This window comes from Bubalus bubalis, chromosome 2 (genome assembly GCF_019923935.1).
Source record: "Bubalus bubalis isolate 160015118507 breed Murrah chromosome 2, NDDB_SH_1, whole genome shotgun sequence".
Taxonomy (NCBI): domain Eukaryota; kingdom Metazoa; phylum Chordata; class Mammalia; order Artiodactyla; family Bovidae; genus Bubalus; species Bubalus bubalis.
Window position 1 is genome coordinate 183,493,930 of NC_059158.1, and position 6,633 is coordinate 183,500,562.

At 47.2% G+C, this 6,633-nt stretch overlaps 1 long non-coding RNA gene across 1 annotated transcript; it reads left to right on the forward strand.

Moving 5' to 3' along the window:
- The first annotated feature begins 1,015 nt into the window (after window positions 1-1,015).
- On the forward strand, window positions 1,016-3,498 carry LOC123332243. The gene is made up of 3 exons (XR_006549058.2): window positions 1,016-1,230; window positions 1,330-1,500; window positions 3,281-3,498. It is a non-coding gene; the product is annotated as an uncharacterized LOC123332243 (long non-coding RNA).
- Window positions 3,499-6,633: the final 3,135 nt, after the last annotated feature.

A 6,633-nucleotide genomic window follows, 5' to 3' on the forward strand; every position in this document is an offset into this window, starting at 1 on the left:
GCAGCCAGAGGTTCCCCTCAATCCAGGCCAGGATTTGAGGGGAGAGGCCACCAGGAATGGCAGCCCAGAGATGCAAGTCCTTGTGCAAACCCCAAGTCACAGGGGCAGACCCCCTTCCTAGGGGGGCCATGAGATGAACAAATCAAATCTCTGCAGACATTGTATGTTTAGTTACTAAGTCATCTCCAACTCTTTGCGAACCTTTGGACCGTAGCCCTCTAGGCTCCTCTGTCCATGAGATACAGATATTAACTTCATTCTAAATACAGGAGCTGGCTTGCATTTTGGTGTCATGAGAGCTCACCAGGCATTGTTTCGCTTCTTTATATTATAAAGTCCGTGAGACCAATGTTATCATAATATTATTCCACTACAGATAAAGAGCGTGAGGTACAGAGAGGTTAGATGTCTTGCCCAAGATCACACAGCTAGTGAGCTGAGATTTGAACCCAAGCAAATTGGTTTTGGCACCTGAGCCCTTCTGGTCCATGAGCTAGGATTCTGCACAGAGTCATGTGGAACTCTCCCCTCCCCAAACAGCGCCAGCTGAGAGGTAAGAAGGGTTAAAGGAACAGGAAATAGGATCTTCCTTTATTTTTCATGGCTGCACCTTGAGGCACATGGAACTTCCCCAACCAGGGATCAAACCCGTGCCCCCTGCAGTGGAAGCTTGGTGTCATAACCACTGGACCATCAGGGAAATCCTGAGGGTCCTCTTTTATTGATGTGTTCAGCCCTGAGCTACGTCTTTCTACCTCAGAACTTTGCCAGTCCATTGGAACTACTAGGATCCCCTTTATCCAGATGACAGGAGTCAAGGTCCAGCCGGGTGAAGTGATTGGCTAAGGTCTCAGAACTGGGATTTGAGCCAAGACCTACATTTTCCAAAGTCCAAGCCCTATGCTCCAGGAGTAAGATAGCACTGCCCTGGGCACGTCTCCTACATTTCTCAGTTTATAGTGCCAAAGAAGTGTTCAGGTGTTTTGCTGACAACGGGGAAAGCCATTCTAGGAAACCCCTGTAAGGCAGAGGACTCAGACCTGCCCAGATCGAGGTGTTCTCTCAAATCTGCCAGGGTTGGGTTACACTCAGTAACTCAACCAGCATCCATCCCTCAGCTATTTCCAGAGCGCCACCTACTGCCAGGCTCCAGGGCGTGCAGCAGTGAAAGCCAGTCATTGACCCTGCCGTGGGGAGCTTACCTTCTAGCCGCCAATATCCATGACCCAAGTAAGTACCTGTGTGAGAGATCCAGGGAGGTGTGGGTGTGGATAAGAGACCTCTGAGCCTAGGTTGATAACTGATGTGCGTGTTTTACATTTATTCAAGGACTTGAGAAGGTCAAGGATATCACTTAGAGCTTTTGGCCAAAGCTGAAAGCTGGCCATGCTACAGAATGAAATGAAAGAGATTTCTATTTTCTTCATGTTCAGAAAGCAGGCTGTGGTACCGTTGGGATTCACCTCCTCTCCCCAAGCCATTTCCAGCTTCATAGAAAAGGTAAATAAGCTAACGTCTGTTGAATACTTATTATGTGCCAGGTACCAGGCTACATCAGTCCCTTATGCATGCAGCACGATAGAATCACACACACACACACACAAATCGTCCCACCACAAAAGTAGCAGAAGGTGGGGATGAATTAAGTTTGTCTGGGAAGGAGGCAAGTCAAGGAAAGTTTCTCCTGTAAGATGATTCTTGCGCTGGGTTTTGAAGGATAAGTAGGAGCTCACTAGGCAGTCCAGAAGCAGGAGACACTTCAGGTGGAGGAAACAGCATCTGGAAAGATTTGGAGACATGACAGCGTTTGGCTGTTCAAGGTGCATGTCAGTAAGGAAGTGGGAGGAACTGAGGGTGCAGAGATCGCTGAGTCAGAGGCCACAGGGCCTTAGGTACCTGGCTGAGGAACCTGGCCTCTGTCTGATCTCCACGTTCCCTGCAGAAGGGTGGGAGCCAAGCATCTTCTTCCACTTCTCTATCCAAGTGGAAGCAAAGGCACACAAGGAGGGGAGGGGGAAGAGCGTGATTGCCAAATTTGGGAAGCTGAAAAACGTTCATCTGCAGAATTAATTCTACATCGCTGCTATTTTCATTCTCATGCTGGTGGGAAAGGCAGAGCATAGCAACGCGCCTCAGCCTTTTTCCAGGTGTCTGGAGCACTGGCAGGCCGGCTCCCACGGAGATCACTGGGGCCAGCTTGCTGCTTGGCGCCAGCTGTGGGCATCTGGAAATCCAGCTTCCTCTTCTTGTCATTAGATAGGGGGGAAGATCAGAATCCAGGATTTTCCCAAGGCAGTAAGCTTGGCAGGATGATAAAATGGCATCAGGCTTGACAAGGGCCAGGGGGAAGGATATCCGGACCACCCAGGATAGAAAGATGTGGTTTCCAGATCCAGGATGGGGTATGTGGGTGACTCTGTGAAGGCATCTGGTTTAGAGCATGCTGGTGGCCTGCCAGGTGGGTTCTAGAGACCTTTCACTAGGCCAGGCCCAGTAGCCGTCAGGTTGGTCTCAGTAACAGGACAGCTTGGAAGATATGGTGTGTGGGTTGCTGTTGTTTAGTTGCTGAGTCGTATCTGACTCTTTTGTGACCCCCACGGACTGTAGCCCACCAGGCCCCTCTGTCCACGGGATTCTACAGGCAAGAATACTGGAGTGGGTTGCCGTTTCCTCCTCCAGAGGATCTTCCCCACCCAGGGATCGAACCCGTGTCTCCTGCATTGGCAGGCAGATTCTTTACCACTGAGCCACCAGGGAAGCCCTGGGTATGTAGGGGGTTCTGTTAATAAGGTCTGGAGCAGTGAGGTCACCTGCTGCTTTGCCCTGGGCCTAGTGGACATGTCCTGAACATGCTGGGTAACAGCCAGACAAGAGAGGAAGGAAGGCCCTGTTTGGATTCAAGCAGGGAGTATTGGTAGCTACACTGGAGGGTAATGAGTTAATATATCTCAATGAGTTAATATATGTAAAGAGCTTTGCCCAATGAATAACACATAGTGAGTGTTCAGTAAATGTTAGTTTTGTTATTGTTGGGTTGTTTTCTTTCTCTGACCAAACCCTGAAGCATTCGGGATCTTCGTTACTGGACCAGGGATCCAGCCCATGCCCTTTGTAATGGGAGTGTGGAGTCTTAAGCACCGGACTGCCAGGGAAGTCCCGAGTTGTTGTTTTTATCTGCTAGACACACTAATTGTTGTCTTCCATTTGCTAGCTTATTTAATCCTCACATCAGCTCTGGGAAGTAGGAATTAATAGGTTAAAAACAGTGTACTGTTTACAGGTGAGAAAACCAAGGGACAGTGGGGTAACACGACTCACTCCAGGGCACGTGGTTAAGAAAGTGACAGAGCTGAAAGGAACCTCTGCAACGCAACAACAACCGGAAAAGAAAAGCAGCCCGAGTCAAAACTGGGCAAAGGACAGGAACACACACAGATTTCTCTGAAGAAAGCATCAAATGGTCAGCAAGCACACGAGAAGATGCTTGACATCAGTAATCGTCAGGAAACTACAAATCAACACTACAATGCAATGCCACTTCACACCTAGTAGGAGGGTTATTATAAAAAAGAAAGGAAGAAAGAAGAAATAAGTGTTGGTGAGAATGTGGAGAAACTAGAACCCTTGTGCATTGCTGGTGGGATACACAATGGAGCAGCCATTGTAGAAAAACTGGCTGAGTGTGGCGGCTTTGCAAAAAATTGTACAATTGCCATATGATTCAGCAATTCCACTTCCAAGCATATACCCCAAGTAATTCAAAGCTGACACTGTGAACAGACACTTTATACCCATAAGTTCACGGCAGCATTGGTCACAATAGCCAAAAAGTGGAAACAATGCAAATCTCCACTGATACGTGGATGGATAGACAAAATGTGGTATATCCATTCGATGGGTTAGTATTCACCCCTGAAAAGGAATTACATTCTGACACATGCTACAAGATGGATGAACCTTAAAAATATTAAGTGACGTTCAGTCAGTTCAGTTCAGTCACTCAGTCCTGTCCGACTCTTTGCGACCCCATGAATCGCAGCACGCCAGGCCTCCCTGACCATCACCAACTCCCGGAATTCACTCAGACTCACCTCCATCGAGTCAGTGATGCCATCCAGCCATCTCATCCTCTGTCATCCCCTTCTCCTCCTGCCCCCAATCCCTCCCAGCATCAGAGTCTTTTCCAATGAGTCAACTCTTCGCATGAGGTGGCCAAAGTACTGCAGTTTCAGCTTTAGCATCATTCCTTCCAAAGAACACCCAGGACTGATCTCCTTCAGAATGGACTGGTTGGACCAGACACAAAAGTATTGTATGAGTCCATTTACACGAGGTACCAAGAGCAGTCAAATTCAAAGAGACAGAAAGTAGAATGGTGGTTGCCAGCGGCTGGAGGGAGGAGAGAATGGGGAGTTATTGTTTATTGGGTACACAGGTTCAGTTTGGGATGTTGAAAAGTTCTGCTAATACACAAGGTAATGACTGCGCAACAATGTGAACGCCACTCAATGCCCCTGAATTGTACACTTAGAAATGGTTACAATGGTGAATTTTATGTTGTATCTTATATTTTTGTTTTTTATTTTTTGTATTTTTTATGTTGTATCTTACAACTAAAAAAAATGAAAGAAAAATAAATGTCAGAGTTGGATCAGGACCCAGGTCTCTTTGTCCCCAGGATCCCCTGGGATGGTTCCCTGGGCCCACTTTCTCCTTTCCAGGAAAATGTACTCCATTTTTGTTCAAAACTGACCAGCAGACAGACTTCCCTGGAGAACCAGTGGTTAAGGATCTGCACTTCCGATGCAGGGGGTGTGGGTTCTATCCCTGGTTGGGGAACTAAGATCCCACATTCATGCAGCGTGGCCAAAAAGTTAAACAAAAAAATTACTGAGCAGTAGAGAGAAAAGCTGTGTCTTGATGCTGATGGACACACCGTTGGAATTAGTTCTCTTATCCAAACAAGGCATAGGCAAGGGAGGTTCAACTCAGTGGACAGGCAGGTTCTGAATTAGAATGTCAGAAGGTGGTAACTGTGCTCCTTCCCTCTGACCCCTCCCGCTCCCACTTCCTGTGCCTCCAGCAGGTATCATTTTGTGTCAGTCAATGAATATTTCACTGAGCCCTCTGGGATATCACAAGCTAGCTCTCAGATACCAGCCAGGTACCTTACAAATTAACTCAACCCTGACACCATCGACCTGAAGACAGCTTTCAAATCCCACAGTCAGTTTATAAAGGATGGTCTGGGAAGGCCTCCCTGATAAGATGAGGTGAAGGGCTCAGTCCTACAAGGTTCCCCCACACCCACCCCTCTGCTTCAGATATGCCGGCCACAAGCTCAGGCTGTTATCTGTGCTTCTGATCCACTGGCTAGAGACGGAGGTTCCCATGATCCCTCCTTGGGTTGGAGTTAGTTACTAGAGCAGCTTACAGAACTCAGAGAAACATTTCCCTTAGTAGATACCAGTTTATTATGAAAGGATGTGACTCAAGAACAGCACAGGGCAAAGGACAGGGAAAGGGGTGCAGATGCTTCCATGCCCGCTCTCTACACCGACCTGGAGGCACTCACAACCTTGTACTTGTGGGTTTTAACAGAAGCCTCATCACAGAGGGCTACAGTTCATGGGGTCACAAAGAGTTGGACATGACTGAGCATACACACACACACACACACACACACATGCACACACGCATGTGTGTGTATAACATACGATTGATTGATTAAACCTTGGGCCACTGGTGGTGGAACTCAACCTCCAGCAGAGGGACTGAAAGTTCAGCTCTCTAATCATAAGGTATATTCCCCTGGCAGCCCAGCCCCTGCTCCTTAGGTGACCTAGGGGCTTCCCAAACATCACTTCATTTACATAACAAATGAAACCTTACCACTCTCCTAGCTTCAGTTCTGTTCAGTTCAGTCTCTCAGTACTGTCTGACTCTACCACCCCACAGACTGCAGCACGCCAGGCCTCCATCACCAGCTCCTGGAGCTCACTCAAACTCACGTCCATCAATTCGGTGATGCCAACCAACCATCTCATTCTCTATTGTTCCCTTCTCCTTCCTGCCTTCAATCTTTCCCAGCATCAGGGTCTTTTCAAATGAGTCAGTTTTTCGTATCAGGTGAGCTTCAGCATCAGTCCTTCCAATGAATATTCAGGACTGATTTCCTTTAGGATTGACTGGTTGGATCTCCTTGCAGTTCAAAGGACTCTCAAGTGTCTTCTCCAATGCTACAGTTCAAAAGCATCAATTCTTCTGCGTTGAGCTTTTTTTATAGTTCAACTCTCACATCCATACATAACTACTGGAAAAACCATAGCTTTCACTAGATGGACCTTTATTGGCAAAGTAATGTCTCTGCTTTTTAATATGCTGTCTAGGTTGGTCATAGCTTTTCTTCCAAGGAGCAAGCATCTTTTAATTTCATGGCTGCAGTCACCATCTGCAGTGATTTTGGAGCCCCCCAAAATAAAGTCTCTTACTGTTTCCATTGTTTCCCCATCTATTTGCCATGAAGTGATGGGACGAGATGCTATGATCTTAGTTTCCTGAATGCTGAGTTTTAAGCAGCTTTTTCACTCTCCTCTTTCACTTTCATCAAGAGGCTCTTTAGTTCTTCTTCGC